Here is a 9,444-nt window from a genome sequence, read left to right as displayed (position 1 = left end):
TGAACAAACAAACATCAAACAAAACGAAATAAATCACCATGCTAATATAAAATAACTTCTTCCCTCAAGGGTTGGAGGGAACAAAGAGAAGAGTCTGGAGTTACTGGAACTGAGAGGCTTGGTGGGGAGGCAATCATGGGTTGAGTGGTGTTCTCCAAAAGTTCAGGTCTACCTGAATGTGACCTTACTTGGAAATAGAGTCTTCGCAGATGTGTATCAGGTTAAGATGTTCTACTAGGCCAGGTGAGGTGGCTGACGCCTCTAATCCCAGCACTTTGGGAGGCCGAGGCCGGTGGATCAGGAGGTCAAGAGATAGAGACCATCCTGGCCAACATGGTGAAACCCTGTCTCTACTAAAATTACAAAAATTAGCCAGGCATGGTGGCGGGCACCTGTAGTCCCAGCTACTCGGGAGGCAGAGGCAGGAGAATGGGGTGAACCCTGGAGACGGAGCTGGCAGTGAGAGGAGATGGCGCCACTGCATTCCAGCCTGGGCCACAGAACGAGACTCTGTCTCAAAAAAAAAGTTCTACTAGATTAGAGTGTGCCCTAAATCCAATGACTTGTGTCCTTATCAGAAGGCCATGGAAAGACACAGAAGACAAGGGGAAGGACATGGTGCGAAGACAGAGGCAGAGAATGGAGTATTGCAGCTACAGGCGAAGGAACGCCAGTGATTGCTGGAAACCACAGAAGCCAGGAGAGAGGCGCGGAAGGATTCTTCCCGGGAGCCTTCAGAGGGAGCACGGCTCTGCGAACATGTTGATTTCTGACATGTTGATTTCTGGTCTCCAGAACTGTGAGCGAATATATTTCTATTGTTTTAAATGACACCATCTCTGGTTATTGGTTACGACAGCCCCTAGGAAGCTAATACATGACCCTATGAAGCCGGGGCTCAGACCTCTGAGACGGGCACACGGCCTGGCTGCTGCGGATCTGCTTAGGGGGGAGCAATGACGCTAGCGCTGAGGGGAAACGGAGGCTGCAACCAGCTGCTGCTGAGGGGGAAGCGCCACTGCGGGACAGCACTCAAACCAGAAAAAGGCAGTCCTGCCCTCCTCCTCCAGCCTTCAAATCTCCCCCAGGTTAGAACCCAAGCCAGCTGGCAAGACAGAAGTGCAGCTGTGGAGCTCCCAGGTGCAATGTCGCAGAGCAAAGGGAATGTGCGCTGGGGGCCGAGAAGCAGCAGTAAGGTGTGGTGCGAGGTGCCTTTGTGTTTGTGGGGATGAGGCCTTGGGTTGTGGGATGTGGAGGAAGAGTTTGCTTGCAGAGATACCGGTTTGAAAAGAAAAAAGTTTGCTGGACTACTGAGCAGTGCTGATTCGACTCCACAAATATTCTGCCTCCGAGGCTGGAGGAAAGGGGACTCAGGAACTCCAGGGAGAAAAGGTGATGTTGCAAAACGATCTAAGAACAAAGGTGCAAAAAAATTTAAATGTGTACTTCTGAAAGACGAGTAATAATTAGAAGAACACCACTACATTAAAAACATTTAAACATTTATAACAGAAGTACTGCCTGCAACATTTGTGTAGTAAATCCTTTTTCCTTGGGTTTGTCTGTAACTTGATCTCTGCAAGGATGATTTCCACCAGGTGGAGCCGTGGAGCAGGTGACCTCAGTGCCTGCGGCTCCTTCCACCCTTAAACCGCCCCTCCCCCACCCCACGTGCAGACCCCTCAGCCCCATCAAGCAGCTCTGGCTCCCTCCTCCCCTCATTCAAACCTCTGCTCAGATTTGTCTCTGTGGACAGCACCTCTTCTGACCTTTTCCTTCGACCACCTGATACCTGGTTTTCAATCCTGGTTGATTAATAAACCATTGCAAGTGCAAAAATGGCGGCTACTATTTTTTTAATCAACTACGCCAGAACTACTATGTTCCATTGTCACAAGTCTATTTTTAAATTAAATTAAATTTTATTTTATTTTTGAGACAGAGTCTCACTTTTTCTCCCAGGTTGAAGTGCAGTGGTGTGATCTCAGCTCACTGCAACCTCCACCTCCCAGGTTCAAGCAAGTCTCCTGCCTCAGCCTCCCGAGTAGCTGGGATTACAGGCACGTGCCACTACAACTGGTTAATTTTGTATTTTTAGTAGAGACAGGGTTTTGCCATGTTGGCCAGGCCAGTCTCGAATTCCTGACCTCGGGTGATCCTCCCACCTTGGCCTCCCAAGGTGTTGGGATTACAGGTGTGAGCCACTGCGCCTGGCCATTTACTCTTTTCAGAGAAGTGGAGTGCATGTTACCAGCTGACAGTGACAGCTGACAGGAGGATGGGTGTTTAGAGGCTTGAGGAGGAATAAGTGATGAAATAATTATTAGGAAACAGGGAGAATGAACAGGGCCCACATAAGTGAGTGACCACAAATTTAAAATATTCTGCAGGGTTGGATGCTTTTCTATAGGGACAAGCGTGGAACAGGCAGAGTTGGATTTCATCAGGGTTGTGGTGGAGCTGCCTGAAATGACGCAGAAGAGAGGGCAAGAGAGCTCAGGGTTCAAGCAAGAAGTCATGATAATAATTGACCACAGAATTTAGCTGAATAAGAAGGGAAGAAAGGATATAGTAGTGTTGGAAGAAGTAAAAGAGTGATAGGATCATAGGTGAAGTCCCAATGGGGTCAAAGGATTGTTGGAGTTGGAGAAATGAGAGGAGAATGCCAAGATGGTGGTGAGGAGGAGAGTGAGTTGTGGCAATTGACATTATGTCAGGGTTGTTGTTATTTGGTTGCAGCAACGTCAAGGATGTGGCCACAGAAGTGAGCCGCTGAGGTAGGGTGGACAAAGGGGTCATTGGAGGAGAGGTCATCTAAGTGGACATTGAAATCACCAGGAACTGGGGCAGAAGTGTATTGCCTAGAGTGGCAGTGTATCTCTACAAGGAATGGGGGTGTGACCCCAGCAGATGACGCTTACAAAGTGGAATCATGTGTGGAAGAGTCTGATAATGGCGTGAGATTTGTAGCTGGATGTATCTGTGAAGATGAAAGGGAAGATGGTTTGAAGCAGTGATGAGGAATGAGGAAGAGGCTTACTCCACCCCTAGTTTCAGTGGCACAAAGGTTATAGGAGAGAAAACACCATCTGAAATGCTCAGGGAAGGCCGAGTCCCAGGGAGCCAGGTTTCAGTGAGAAGAAGACAACCAGGGGAGATTCCAGATAAGTTTATCGAAGGCTCTCACATTCTCCACCAAATGACAGCCTGTAGGGGATTGTTCAGACAAAGCTTTTCAGTTGATTCAGCAAACACAGTCATCTAACCAGTAATAAGAGGTGTCTTTTTTTTGTTTGTTTTTGGCTTAAGCAACAGAAGTTTATTTTCTCACAGTTCTGGAGACTGGTAAAGAGTAAAGTGCCACAAGCTCCCACCAGCATGCCTGCCTTTGTGCCCATATACTCTGCCTTCTCCCTTGCCAGTATGGATGAATTGACCCTCTTCCCAAAGTCCGTGATCCCATTCAACCTTCTCCTATTCACGGACATCACTCCAGCAATTCTGTCCCTCTCCTGTGTCACAAAATTTCCCCTCCTTACCATATTATACTAATCCTCATAAAGCATACTCTTATTTCTCCCATCCCAGAAACAATTCCTTCCTGACTCCACTTACCCCTCCATCTGCTACCTCATTTGTCACCTTCCTTTTACAGCAACATTCTTTCAAAGTGTTGTGTCTAGGTACTGCTTTCAGTTTATGTTTTCCCCTTCATGAACGCATTCCAAAGAGGTTCTTTCTCTCAACACTACTGATGAGTTTTTGTTCGTTTGTTAGTTTTTGTTTGTTTGTTTTGGTTTGGTTTTAGATGGAGTCTCGCACTATTGCCCGGGCTGGAATACAGTGGCACGATCTCGGCTCACTGCAACCTCCGCCTCCCAGATTCAAGTGATTCGCCTGCCTCAGCCTCCCGAGTAGCTGGGATTACAGGCGCCGGCCGGCCACCATGCCCAGCTAATTTTTTGTATTTTTAGTAGAGACTGGATTTCATTATGTTGGCCATGCTGGTCTCGAACGCCTGACCTCGTGATCCACCCGCCTCAGCCTCCCAAAGTGCTGGGAGGTGTGAGCCACCGAGCCCAGTGAGCTGTTTTTTTGACAGAGTCTCATTCTGTCACCCAGGCTGTAGTGTCACCTCCTGGGCTCAAGCGATTCTCCTATCTCAGCTTCCCACGTAGCTGGGACTACAAGCACACATCACCATGCTCAACTAATTTTGTTTATTTTTTTGTGGAGACAGGATCTCACTTTTTGGCCCAGGATGGTCTCGAACTTCTGGGCTCAAGTGATTTTCCCACTTTGTCCCCCAAGTGCTGGGATTACAAGCATGAGCTGCCGTGCAGGCAGAATTTTTTTTTTTTTTAATCAAGGTCACCAATGACCTCCACATTGCTCATTTTAATTGTTATTCCTAGCAACTCTCAGTGCATTTGAAACAGTTGAGCTCCTTCTCTCTCTCTCTCTCTCTCTCTCTCTCTCTCTCTCTCTTCCTTAGAAAACTTACCTTACTTGGTTTCCAGACATCATATTTACCTGATATTTATCCTACCTTTCTGGATGCTCCCTCTTAGTCTCTCTTGCTGGGTCCTCCTTATCGCTCATGAACAGAATTAGTGCCTTATAAAAGTGGCTCAAGGGACCTCCCTTGGCTCTTCTACCATGTAAGGACACATAGAAGGCACCATCTGTGAAATAGACAGAGGCCTCAGCAGGTACGGAATCTGCCGGTGCCTCGATCTTGAACTCCCAGCCTCCAGAACTGTGAGCAATGAGTTTCTGCTGTATAAATCACGCAGGCTGAGTGGGTGATTTTGTTGTGGCCGCCCAAATGGACTAAGTCACAAGAGCTCAGATTTTGGAGCTTGCTTGCTTCTACTCACGCTTACTTCATAGGCCATTTCATCCACTCCCGTTCTTATGACTTTAAATTCCAAAAATAAGCTGACATTTTTTGAGCACACTATTAATAGAAAGGGACTAAACAAGGATATGGATACCAGGAGACTACAAATAATGGCGGACTGCCAGGGCCAGTTTATTTATTTATTTATTTATTTATTTATTTATTTATTTATTTTTGTTTTTTCGGACATGGTCTTGCTCTGTTGCCCAGGCTGGAGTGCAGGGATGTGATCATGGCTCACTGCAGCCTCCAACTCCTGGGCTCAAACGATCCTCCTGCCTCAGCCTCCCAAGTAGCTGGAACTACAGGCATGTACCACCACCTTGCTAGACTAATCTTTCTTTCTCTCTTCATCCTTCCTTCCTTCCTTCCTCTCTCTCTCCCCTTCCTTCCTTCCTTCCTTCCTTCCTTCCTCTCTGTCTCTTTCTCTCTCTCCTTCCTTCCTTCCTTCCTCCTTCCCTCCCTCCCTCTCCCTCCCTTCCTCTCTTTCTTTTCCTCCCTCCCTCCTTTCTTCCTTGCTTTCCTTTCCTTCCTTTCCCTTCCCTTTTCTTTCTTTCTTTCTTTCTTTCTTTCTTTCTTTCTTTCTTTCTTTCTTTCTTTCTTTCTTTCTTTCTTTCTTTCTTTCTTTCTTTTTCTTTCTTTCTTTCTTTCTTTCTTTCTCTCTCTCTCTCTCTCTCTCTCTCTTTCTTTCTTTCTTTCTTTCTTATGCCTTAATATATTGCCTAGGCTGGCCTTGAACTCCTGGTCTCAATTGATCCTCCCACCTTGGCCTCCAAAAGCGCTGGGATTACAGGTATCAGGCACCACGCCTGACCTGCAGGGGTCATCTTGACATCTGCCCTGTATGGTATTGTAAATATTTTCAGCTTGTGTCCTGGTAGATATAATGGGAGTTAATAAAAGAGTGGTGAATAAGTAGAATCACTCTGTAGATTTTTTAAGTGCTTGATTCTAATGCTTCTACTTAGAATGTAATCTCAATGACGGCAAGCACCGTATCCTGTCCACTGAATCCCCTGTGACTGGAGCAGGCCATTGTAGCTGCCCAGTCCAAATTCATTGAATGAATCAATGCTTATGATGAAAAAATGCTCACAAAGTTTACATCGATCATTAGTGCTTTGTTTTCCATCCTGATAGAGGAGAACAGAATCACAGATAATAGACAACTATGGACCAGGGGCGGTGGCGCTTTGGAAGGCTGAGGTGGGCAGATCACCTGAGGTCTGAAGTTCAAAACCAGCCTGTCCAACATGGCGAAACCCTGTCTCTACTAAAAAAAAAAAAAAAAAAAAAAAAAAAAAAATAGCTGGGCATGGTGGCACACACCTGTAATCCCAGCTACTCAGGAGGCTGAGGCAGGAGAATCATTTGAATCCGGGAGGTGGAGGTCGCAGTGAGCCAAGACTGCGCCATTGCACTCCAGCCTGGACAACAAGAACGAAACTCCATCTCAAAAAGAATAAAAAATAGACAACTGGCCGGGCGCGGTGGCTCAAGCCTGTAATCCCAGCACTTTGGGAGGCCGAGACGGGCGGATCACGAGGTCAAGAGTTCGAGACCATCCTGGCTAACACAGTGAAACCCCGTCTCTACTAAAAAATACAAAAAACTAGCCGGGCGAGGTGGCGGGCGCCTGTAGTCCCGGCTACTCGGGAGGCTGAGGCAGGAGAATGGCGTAAAAACCCGGGAGGCAGAGCTTGCAGTGAGCTGAGATCCGGCCACTGCACTCCAGCCTGGTCGACACAGCGAGACTCCGTCTCAAAAAAAAAAAAAAAAAAAAAAAAAAAAAAAAAAAATAGACAACTACAAATAATCTATTTATATCAGCGGCTTCAATTTTGAGGAGTATTACGTTAAGAATGGCTTAGCACAGGACCCTTAGTGAGTCTCCCACACTGTGTCAGTTTACTGATTATTAGTAAAAATAGAGCAATCCAAAGACAGTGCAGCAATTATAAGTTCATTGAAAAACTCCCCTCACTCATCACTGGTGAAGAGCACCACCAGATTCACCAGAGAAGCATCAACACTTTTTTCTTTTTCATGTGGAAAGAAAGTATAACCTACAGAAAAGCTGGAGGAATAGTCCAACAAACACTCACATACCCTTCACTTAATTGTACTCAGTGTTGGTTGCAAACACCAGGATACTTCATCCCTAAATACTTCACATGTATCTTGTGAGATTAAAAATTTCTTTCTGACATAAAAAATTATCACATCTAGGGCCGGGTGCGGTGGCTCACATCTGTAATCCCAGCACTTTGGGAGGCCGAGACGGGTGGATCATGAGGTCAGGAGTTCAAGACCAGCCTGGCCAAGATGGCGAAACCCCATCTCTATTAAAAATACAGAAAATTAGCCTGGTGTGGTGGCACATGCCCGTATTCCCAGCTACTCCGGAGGCTGAGGCAGAGAATTGCTTAAACCTGGAGGGGCAGAGGTTGTAGTGAGCCGAGATCATGACACTGCATTCCAGCCTGGGTGACAGAGCGAGACTCTGTCTCAAAAAAAAAAAATTATCACATCTAAGAAAATTAATGTTAGGGAGCGGGTCTTCGGTTTGCACAGCTAGAGGCTATGCAGCAGCAAAGGATGCGCAGAAACCTTGGAAAAGGTGCTGTGCCTGAGGAACAGTGCCATTTTTAAGCAAGCCTTTCTCTCTTAAGGTTTAGAACTTCAGCACAGAAGCCCATCTATTCTGTAGGTGGCATGCTACTAAGTACCAGTCGGCCCTACGAGACAAAGCCCACTCGCGCCATTGGAAAGTACAAGCACCTAATTAAAGCAGAAGAGCCCAAGAAGAAGGGAAAAGTGGAAGCGAGACTCATTCATTTGGGGACAGATGATGAATATGGGATTTTAACCATTCATCTGACTGCATACGACATGACCTTGGCAGAGAGTTATGTCCAGTATGTTCACAACCTCTGCAACGCTCTCTCCATTAAAGTCGAGGAAAGTTATGTGATGCCAACCCAAACCATTGAAGTGTTGTGGTTGCAGGACCAAGGCAGCAAAATGTTCCTGGACTCAGTGCTTACCCCCCATGAGTGAGTGGTTCAGATCAGCGGTTTGCATGCTACGTTTGCAGAGATTTTCTTGGAAATAATCCAGAGCAATCTTCCTGAAGGAGTCAGATTGTCAGTGAAGGAGCACACTGAAGAAGACTTCAAGGGGAGATTCAAAGCTCGACCAGAACTGGAAGAGCTGTTGACCAAGTTGAACTAGCTACTGTAGACCCTTTCATGCCGGCACTGGTCATATTGAGTGCCAAGGAGAAGAGCTTACTGGATGGTCAGAATTCATCAGGTCACCTGACCCTTAGATTTCATAAGTACCCATTCTCATACCCAGTAATGCCTTCACTCCTTTGTAGCATGGCTGTATTTGCCATTTGTTACCACCTACCTAATCCTTGCTATCCTCCATCTCATAAAAATCTGTTGCTGATGTGTATTTTTTTTAAAAAAAGGGAAATTAATGTTAATTCAATATCCTATGATAAAATAGTCCCTATTTATATTTTCCTAATTGTTTCAAAAATGCTCTTAATAGCTGGTTTTCTTTCTTTCTTTTTTTTTTTTTTAAACCCAGGATCCAATTAAGGCTCAAGTGCTACTTTGGTCTATGTGTCTTTAGTGTCTTTTAATTTAGAACAATCTCCTCAGATTTTCTTTCATGATACTGATATATTATGAAGCATCCAAAACAGTCATTTTATAAAATGCCCCTCATTCTGGATTTGTCTGATGGTTTCCACGTGATTTAACCTTTATTTATGTGCTTATTTTTTAGCTTTGTTAAGAGAATTGAATAGGTGATGTTGAGTATCTTATTGAATCACACCAGAAGTGAACAATGTCACCTTTTTTTTTCATATTGGTGACACTAAGCTTGATCACTTGGTTAAAGTAAATACTCAAGTTCTTTTTATATTCATGAAATATATTTCCCTCCCATCTCTTCCTTCTGTTTTCAGGAACTCTACAGTCACCAAGCACTGATATCTGACAAATCAGCATTTATCTTTTTACCTTCCTGGCATCTGGCCCATCCAGTCCTCACTCCTCCAACCCCCTCTTCTGCACTAGGCTCAGGTTATAAGCTCCAGACCCAGACAAAAGTGATTGCATCTTGTAAAGGACCCCAGCACCCCTTAGGCTTTGCCTGAGTGCTGTAATTGGCATGATTGTGCTGGAGAGCAGGCCTTGTCTTGGCCCTGGGGACCTGAGTGCAGATTCTCTTTTTAAGATATCTGTGTTAGGCTCTCCAAAAGATATCCACATCCTAACCCTGGGACCTATGAGTGTTACCTTATATGGCAAAAAAAGAAAAAAAAAGACTTTACAGATGTAAAGTGAAGGATCTTGGGATGAGGCAATTATCCTGGATTCTCTAGGGGTGTCCTAAATGCAATCACAGGTGTCTTTATAAGAAAGAAGCAGAGGGAGTCTTCACACAGACAGAAGAGGAGGAAACCATGTGACCTTGGAGGCAGACATTGGAGCCATGTGGCTCCAAGCCACAGAATTTTG

At 45.5% G+C, this 9,444-nt stretch overlaps 1 pseudogene; it reads left to right on the top strand.

Moving 5' to 3' along the window:
• The first annotated feature begins 956 nt into the window (after positions 1 to 956).
• LOC126953319 (39S ribosomal protein L48, mitochondrial-like) lies at positions 957 to 8,178 on the top strand (annotated as a pseudogene).
• Positions 8,179 to 9,444: the final 1,266 nt, after the last annotated feature.

This window comes from Macaca thibetana, chromosome 4 (genome assembly GCF_024542745.1).
Source record: "Macaca thibetana thibetana isolate TM-01 chromosome 4, ASM2454274v1, whole genome shotgun sequence".
Classification (NCBI taxonomy): domain Eukaryota; kingdom Metazoa; phylum Chordata; class Mammalia; order Primates; family Cercopithecidae; genus Macaca; species Macaca thibetana.
The sequence above is the reverse complement of the archived record's forward strand: the minus strand, read 5'-3'. Positions and strand labels throughout refer to the sequence as shown.